Source organism: Cyanistes caeruleus, unplaced genomic scaffold (assembly GCF_971803275.1).
Source record: "Cyanistes caeruleus unplaced genomic scaffold, bCyaCae1.hap1.1 HAP1_SCAFFOLD_107, whole genome shotgun sequence".
Lineage (NCBI taxonomy): Eukaryota > Metazoa > Chordata > Aves > Passeriformes > Paridae > Cyanistes > Cyanistes caeruleus.
Window position 1 is genome coordinate 133,271 of NW_028255908.1, and position 8,650 is coordinate 141,920.

Below are 8,650 nucleotides of genomic sequence, written 5' to 3' on the forward strand. Positions count from 1 at the left end.
CCTCAATATCCCTCAAAATTCAACAAAACCCCCACGCAATTCCATAAACATCCCGCAAAATTTAAGGAAAAATCCCATAAAATGGCAGAAAACTCCCACCAAATTCTCTAAATCTTCTCAAAACCCTACCAAATTCCAGAAACATCCCACAGAATCTCCTCCAATTTCCACACAATTCCAGAAATATCCTTTCAAATTCTTCAAGTCTCATCAATATCCCACAACATTCCAGAAGAATCCAACGACATTCCGAAAGAATCCCACAACATGCCGAAAAAATGCCAAAAAATTGCAGACAAATGCCACAAAATTGCAGAAAACTCCCACAAAATTCCAGAAAACTTCTCAAAACTCTACCAAATTCAAGAAACATCCCACAAAATCTCCACAAATTTCCACACAATCTAAGAAAAAACCCACAAAATTCTTCTTGTCTCCTCAATATCCCTCAAAATCCCACAAAACCCCCACGCAATTCCTGATACATCCCGCTAAATTTAAGGAAAAATCCCATAAAATGGCAAAAATCTCACAGCAAATTCCCTAAAACTTCTCAAAACCCTACCAAATTTCTCAAACATCCCACAAAATCTCCTCCAATTTCCACAAAATTCCAAAAATATCCTTCAAAATTCTTCAAGTCTCATCAATATCCCACAACATTCCAGAAGAATCCCACAACATGCGGAAAAAATCCCACAAAATTGCAGACAAATGCCACAAAATTGCTGAAAACTCCCACAAAATTCCAGAAAACTTCTCAAAACTCTACCAAATTCCAGAAACATCCCATAAAATCTCCACAAATTTCCACACAATCTAAGAAAAATCCCACAAAATTCTTCTTGTCTCCTCAATATCCCTCAAAATTCAACAAAACCCCCACGCAATTCCATAAACATCCCGCTAAATTTAATAAAAAATCCCATAAAATGGCAGAAATCTCCTACCAAATACCATAAAACTTCTCAAAACCCTACCAAATTCCAGAAACATCCCACAAAATCTCCTCCAATTTCCACAAAATTACAAAAATATCCTTCAAAATTCTTCACGTCTCATCAATATCCCACAACATTCCGAAAAAATGCCATAAAATTGCAGAAAAATGCCACAAAATTGCAGAAAACTCCCACAAACTTCCCTAAATCTTCTCAAAACTCTACCAAATTCCTGAAACAGCCCACATAATCTCCACAAATTTCCACACAATCTAAGGAAAAACCCACAAAATTCTTCTTGTCTCCTCCATATCCCTCAAAATTCCACAATACCCCCACGTAATTCCAGATACATCCCGCTAAATTTAAGGAAAAATCCCATAAAATGGCAGAAAACTCCCACCAAATTCCCTATATCTTCTCAAAACTCTTCCAGATTCCAGAATCGTCCCAGAAAATCTCCTCCAATTTCCACACAATTCCAGAAATATCCTTCCAAATTCTTCAAGTCTCATCAATATCCCACAACATTCCAGAAGAATCCCACAACATACCGAAAAAATCCCGCAAAATTGCAGAAAAATGCCACAAAATTGAATAAAACTTCTCAAAACCCTACCAAATTCCTGAAACAGCCGACAAAATCTCCACAAATTTCCACACAATCTAAGAAAAATCTCACAAAATTCTTCAAGTCTCCTCAGAATCCCACAAAATTCCTTAAAAATTCCACAAAATTCTTAAAAATGGCACCAAATTCCAGAAATATCCCAAACAATCTCCTCCAATTTCCACACAATTCCAGAAATATCCTTCCAAATTCTTCAATCTCATCAATGTCCCACAACATTACAAAAAAATCCAACAAAATTGCAAAAAAAGCCACAAAATTGCAGAAAACTCCCACAAAATTCCTTATATCTTCTCAAAACCCTACCAAATTCCAGAAACAGCCCACAAAATCTCCTCCAATTCCCACACAATTTAAGAAAATTCCCACAAAATTCTTCAAGTCTCCTCCATATCTCTCCAAAATTGCACAAAAGCCCCACGCAATTCCAGACACATCCCGCAAAATTTAAGGAAAAATCCCATAAAATGGCAGAAAACTCCCACCAAATTCTCTAAATCTTCTCAAAACCCTACCAAATTCCAGAAACATCCCACAGAATCTCCTCCAATTTCCACACAATTCCAGAAATATCCTTTCAAATTCTTCAAGTCTCATCAATATCCCACAACATTCCAGAAGAATCCAACAACATTCCGAAAGAATCCCACAACATGCCGAAAAAATGCCAAAAAATTGCAGACAAATGCCACAAAATTGCTGAAAACTCCCACAAAATTCCAGAAAACTTCTCAAAACTCTACCAAATTCAAGAAACATCCCACAAAATCTCCACAAATTTCCACACAATCTAAGAAAAAACCCACAAAATTCTTCTTGTCTCCTCAATATCCCTCAAAATCCCACAAAACCCCCACGCAATTCCTGATACATCCCGCTAAATTTAAGGAAAAATCCCATAAAATGGCAAAAATCTCACAGCAAATTCCCTAAAACTTCTCAAAACCCTACCAAATTTCTCAAACATCCCACAAAATCTCCTCCAATTTCCACAAAATTCCAAAAATATCCTTCAAAATTCTTCAAGTCTCATCAATATCCCACAACATTCCAGAAGAATCCCACAACATGCGGAAAAAATGCCAAAAAATTGCAGACAAATGCCACAAAATTGCTGAAAACTCCCACAAAATTCCAGAAAACTTCTCAAAACTCTACCAAATTCCAGAAACATCCCATAAAATCTCCACAAATTTCCACACAATCTAAGAAAAATCCCACAAAATTCTTCTTGTCTCCTCAATATCCCTCAAAATTCAACAAAACCCCCACGCAATTCCATAAACATCCCGCAAAATTTAAGGAAAAATCCCATAAAATGGCAGAAAACTCCCACCAAATTCTCTAAATCTTCTCAAAACCCTACCAAATTCCAGAAACATCCCACAGAATCTCCTCCAATTTCCACACAATTCCAGAAATATCCTTTCAAATTCTTCAAGTCTCATCAATATCCCACAACATTCCAGAAGAATCCAACAACATTCCGAAAGAATCCCACAACATGCCGAAAAAATGCCAAAAAATTGCAGACAAATGCCACAAAATTGCAGAAAACTCCCACAAAATTCCAGAAAACTTCTCAAAACTCTACCAAATTCAAGAAACATCCCACAAAATCTCCACAAATTTCCACACAATCTAAGAAAAAACCCACAAAATTCTTCTTGTCTCCTCAATATCCCTCAAAATCCCACAAAACCCCCACGCAATTCCTGATACATCCCGCTAAATTTAAGGAAAAATCCCATAAAATGGCAAAAATCTCACACCAAATTCCCTAAAACTTCTCAAAACCCTACCAAATTTCTCAAACATCCCACAAAATCTCCTCCAATTTCCACAAAATTCCAAAAATATCCTTCAAAATTCTTCAAGTCTCATCAATATCCCACAACATTCCGAAAGAATCCCACAACATGCCGAAAAAATGCCAAAAAATTGCAGACAAATGCCACAAAATTGCTGAAAACTCCCACAAAATTCCCTATATCTTCTCAAAACCCTACTAAATTCCAGAAACAGCCCACAAAATCTCCTCCAATTCCCACACAATTTAAGAAAATTCCCACAAAATTCTTCAAGTCTCCTCCATATCTCTCCAAAATTGCACAAAAGCCCCACGCAATTCCAGACACATCCCGCAAAATTTAAGGAAAAATCCCATAAAATGGCAGAAAACTCCCACCAAATTCTCTAAATCTTCTCAAAACCCTACCAAATTCCAGAAACATCCCACAGAATCTCCTCCAATTTCCACACAATTCCAGAAATATCCTTTCAAATTCTTCAAGTCTCATCAATATCCCACAACATTCCAGAAGAATCCAACAACATTCCGAAAGAATCCCACAACATGCCGAAAAAATGCCAAAAAATTGCAGACAAATGCCACAAAATTGCAGAAAACTCCCACAAAATTCCAGAAAACTTCTCAAAACTCTACCAAATTCAAGAAACATCCCACAAAATCTCCACAAATTTCCACACAATCTAAGAAAAAACCCACAAAATTCTTCTTGTCTCCTCAATATCCCTCAAAATCCCACAAAACCCCCACGCAATTCCTGATACATCCCGCTAAATTTAAGGAAAAATCCCATAAAATGGCAAAAATCTCACACCAAATTCCCTAAAACTTCTCAAAACCCTACCAAATTTCTCAAACATCCCACAAAATCTCCTCCAATTTCCACAAAATTCCAAAAATATCCTTCAAAATTCTTCAAGTCTCATCAATATCCCACAACATTCCAGAAGAATCCCACAACATGCGGAAAAAATCCCACAAAATTGCAGACAAATGCCACAAAATTGCTGAAAACTCCCACAAAATTCCAGAAAACTTCTCAAAACTCTACCAAATTCCAGAAACATCCCATAAAATCTCCACAAATTTCCACACAATCTAAGAAAAATCCCACAAAATTCTTCTTGTCTCCTCAATATCCCTCAAAATTCAACAAAACCCCCACGCAATTCCATAAACATCCCGCTAAATTTAATAAAAAATCCCATAAAATGGCAGAAATCTCCTACCAAATACCATAAAACTTCTCAAAACCCTACCAAATTCCAGAAACATCCCACAAAATCTCCTCCAATTTCCACAAAATTACAAAAATATCCTTCAAAATTCTTCACGTCTCATCAATATCCCACAACATTCCGAAAAAATGCCATAAAATTGCAGAAAAATGCCACAAAATTGCAGAAAACTCCCACAAACTTCCCTAAATCTTCTCAAAACTCTACCAAATTCCTGAAACAGCCCACATAATCTCCACAAATTTCCACACAATCTAAGGAAAAACCCACAAAATTCTTCTTGTCTCCTCCATATCTCTCCAAAATTGCACAAAAGCCCCACGCAATTCCAGACACATCCCGCAAAATTTAAGGAAAAATCCCATAAAATGGCAGAAAACTCCCACCAAATTCTCTAAATCTTCTCAAAACCCTACCAAATTCCAGAAACATCCCACAGAATCTCCTCCAATTTCCACACAATTCCAGAAATATCCTTTCAAATTCTTCAAGTCTCATCAATATCCCACAACATTCCAGAAGAATCCAACAACATTCCGAAAGAATCCCACAACATGCCGAAAAAATGCCAAAAAATTGCAGACAAATGCCACAAAATTGCAGAAAACTCCCACAAAATTCCAGAAAACTTCTCAAAACTCTACCAAATTCAAGAAACATCCCACAAAACCTCCACAAATTTCCACACAATCTAAGAAAAAACCCACAAAATTCTTCTTGTCTCCTCAATATCCCTCAAAATTCAACAAAACCCCCACGCAATTCCATAAACATCCCGCTAAATTTAAAAAAAAATCCCATAAAATGGCAGAAATCTCCTACCAAATACCATAAAACTTCTCAAAACCCTACCAAATTCCAGAAACATCCCACAAAATCTCCTCCAATTTCCACAAAATTCCAAAAATATCCTTCAAAATTCTTCAAGTCTCATCAATATCCCACAACATTCCGAAAGAATCCCACAACATGCCGAAAAAATGCCAAAAAATTGCAGACAAATGCCACAAAATTGCTGAAAACTCCCACAAAATTTCAGAAAACTTCTCAAAACTCTACCAAATTCCAGAAACAGCCCACAAAATCTCCTCCAATTCCCACACAATTTAAGAAAATTCCCACAAAATTCTTCAAGTCTCCTCCATATCTCTCCAAAATTGCACAAAAGCCCCACGCAATTCCAGACACATCCCGCAAAATTTAAGGAAAAATCCCATAAAATGGCAGAAAACTCCCACCAAATTCTCTAAATCTTCTCAAAACCCTACCAAATTCCAGAAACATCCCACAGAATCTCCTCCAATTTCCACACAATTCCAGAAATATCCTTTCAAATTCTTCAAGTCTCATCAATATCCCACAACATTCCAGAAGAATCCAACAACATTCCGAAAGAATCCCACAACATGCCGAAAAAATGCCAAAAAATTGCAGACAAATGCCACAAAATTGCAGAAAACTCCCACAAAATTCCAGAAAACTTCTCAAAACTCTACCAAATTCAAGAAACATCCCACAAAATCTCCACAAATTTCCACACAATCTAAGAAAAAACCCACAAAATTCTTCTTGTCTCCTCAATATCCCTCAAAATCCCACAAAACCCCCACGCAATTCCTGATACATCCCGCTAAATTTAATAAAAAATCCCATAAAATGGCAAAAATCTCACACCAAATTCCCTAAAACTTCTCAAAACCCTACCAAATTTCTCAAACATCCCACAAAATCTCCTCCAATTTCCACAAAATTCCAAAAATATCCTTCAAAATTCTGCAAGTCTCATCAATATCCCACAACATTCCAGAAGAATCCCACAACATGCGGAAAAAATGCCAAAAAATTGCAGACAAATGCCACAAAATTGCTGAAAACTCCCACAAAATTCCAGAAAACTTCTCAAAACTCTACCAAATTCCAGAAACATCCCATAAAATCTCCACAAATTTCCACACAATCTAAGAAAAATCCCACAAAATTCTTCTTGTCTCCTCAATATCCCTCAAAATTCAACAAAACCCCCACGCAATTCCATAAACATCCCGCAAAATTTAAGGAAAAATCCCATAAAATGGCAGAAAACTCCCACCAAATTCTCTAAATCTTCTCAAAACCCTACCAAATTCCAGAAACATCCCACAGAATCTCCTCCAATTTCCACACAATTCCAGAAATATCCTTTCAAATTCTTCAAGTCTCATCAATATCCCACAACATTCCAGAAGAATCCAACGACATTCCGAAAGAATCCCACAACATGCCGAAAAAATGCCAAAAAATTGCAGACAAATGCCACAAAATTGCAGAAAACTCCCACAAAATTCCAGAAAACTTCTCAAAACTCTACCAAATTCAAGAAACATCCCACAAAATCTCCACAAATTTCCACACAATCTAAGAAAAAACCCACAAAATTCTTCTTGTCTCCTCAATATCCCTCAAAATCCCACAAAACCCCCACGCAATTCCTGATACATCCCGCTAAATTTAATAAAAAATCCCATAAAATGGCAAAAATCTCACAGCAAATTCCCTAAAACTTCTCAAAACCCTACCAAATTTCTCAAACATCCCACAAAATCTCCTCCAATTTCCACAAAATTCCAAAAATATCCTTCAAAATTCTTCAAGTCTCATCAATATCCCACAACATTCCAGAAGAATCCCACAACATGCGGAAAAAATCCCACAAAATTGCAGACAAATGCCACAAAATTGCTGAAAACTCCCACAAAATTCCAGAAAACTTCTCAAAACTCTACCAAATTCCAGAAACATCCCATAAAATCTCCACAAATTTCCACACAATCTAAGAAAAATCCCACAAAATTCTTCTTGTCTCCTCAATATCCCTCAAAATTCAACAAAACCCCCACGCAATTCCATAAACATCCCGCAAAATTTAAGGAAAAATCCCATAAAATGGCAGAAAACTCCCACCAAATTCTCTAAATCTTCTCAAAACCCTACCAAATTCCAGAAACATCCCACAGAATCTCCTCCAATTTCCACACAATTCCAGAAATATCCTTTCAAATTCTTCAAGTCTCATCAATATCCCACAACATTCCAGAAGAATCCAACGACATTCCGAAAGAATCCCACAACATGCCGAAAAAATGCCAAAAAATTGCAGACAAATGCCACAAAATTGCAGAAAACTCCCACAAAATTCCAGAAAACTTCTCAAAACTCTACCAAATTCAAGAAACATCCCACAAAATCTCCACAAATTTCCACACAATCTAAGAAAAAACCCACAAAATTCTTCTTGTCTCCTCAATATCCCTCAAAATCCCACAAAACCCCCACGCAATTCCTGATACATCCCGCTAAATTTAATAAAAAATCCCATAAAATGGCAAAAATCTCACAGCAAATTCCCTAAAACTTCTCAAAACCCTACCAAATTTCTCAAACATCCCACAAAATCTCCTCCAATTTCCACAAAATTCCAAAAATATCCTTCAAAATTCTTCAAGTCTCATCAATATCCCACAACATTCCAGAAGAATCCCACAACATGCGGAAAAAATCCCACAAAATTGCAGACAAATGCCACAAAATTGCTGAAAACTCCCACAAAATTCCAGAAAACTTCTCAAAACTCTACCAAATTCCAGAAACATCCCATAAAATCTCCACAAATTTCCACACAATCTAAGAAAAATCCCACAAAATTCTTCTTGTCTCCTCAATATCCCTCAAAATTCAACAAAACCCCCACGCAATTCCATAAACATCCCGCTAAATTTAAAAAAAAATCCCATAAAATGGCAGAAATCTCCTACCAAATACCATAAAACTTCTCAAAACCCTACCAAATTCCAGAAACATCCCACAAAATCTCCTCCAATTTCCACAAAATTACAAAAATATCCTTCAAAATTCTTCACGTCTCATCAATATCCCACAACATTCCGAAAAAATGCCATAAAATTGCAGAAAAATGCCACAAAATTGCAGAAAACTCCCACAAACTTCCCTAAATCTTCTCAAAACTCTACCAAATTCCTGAAACAGCCCACAT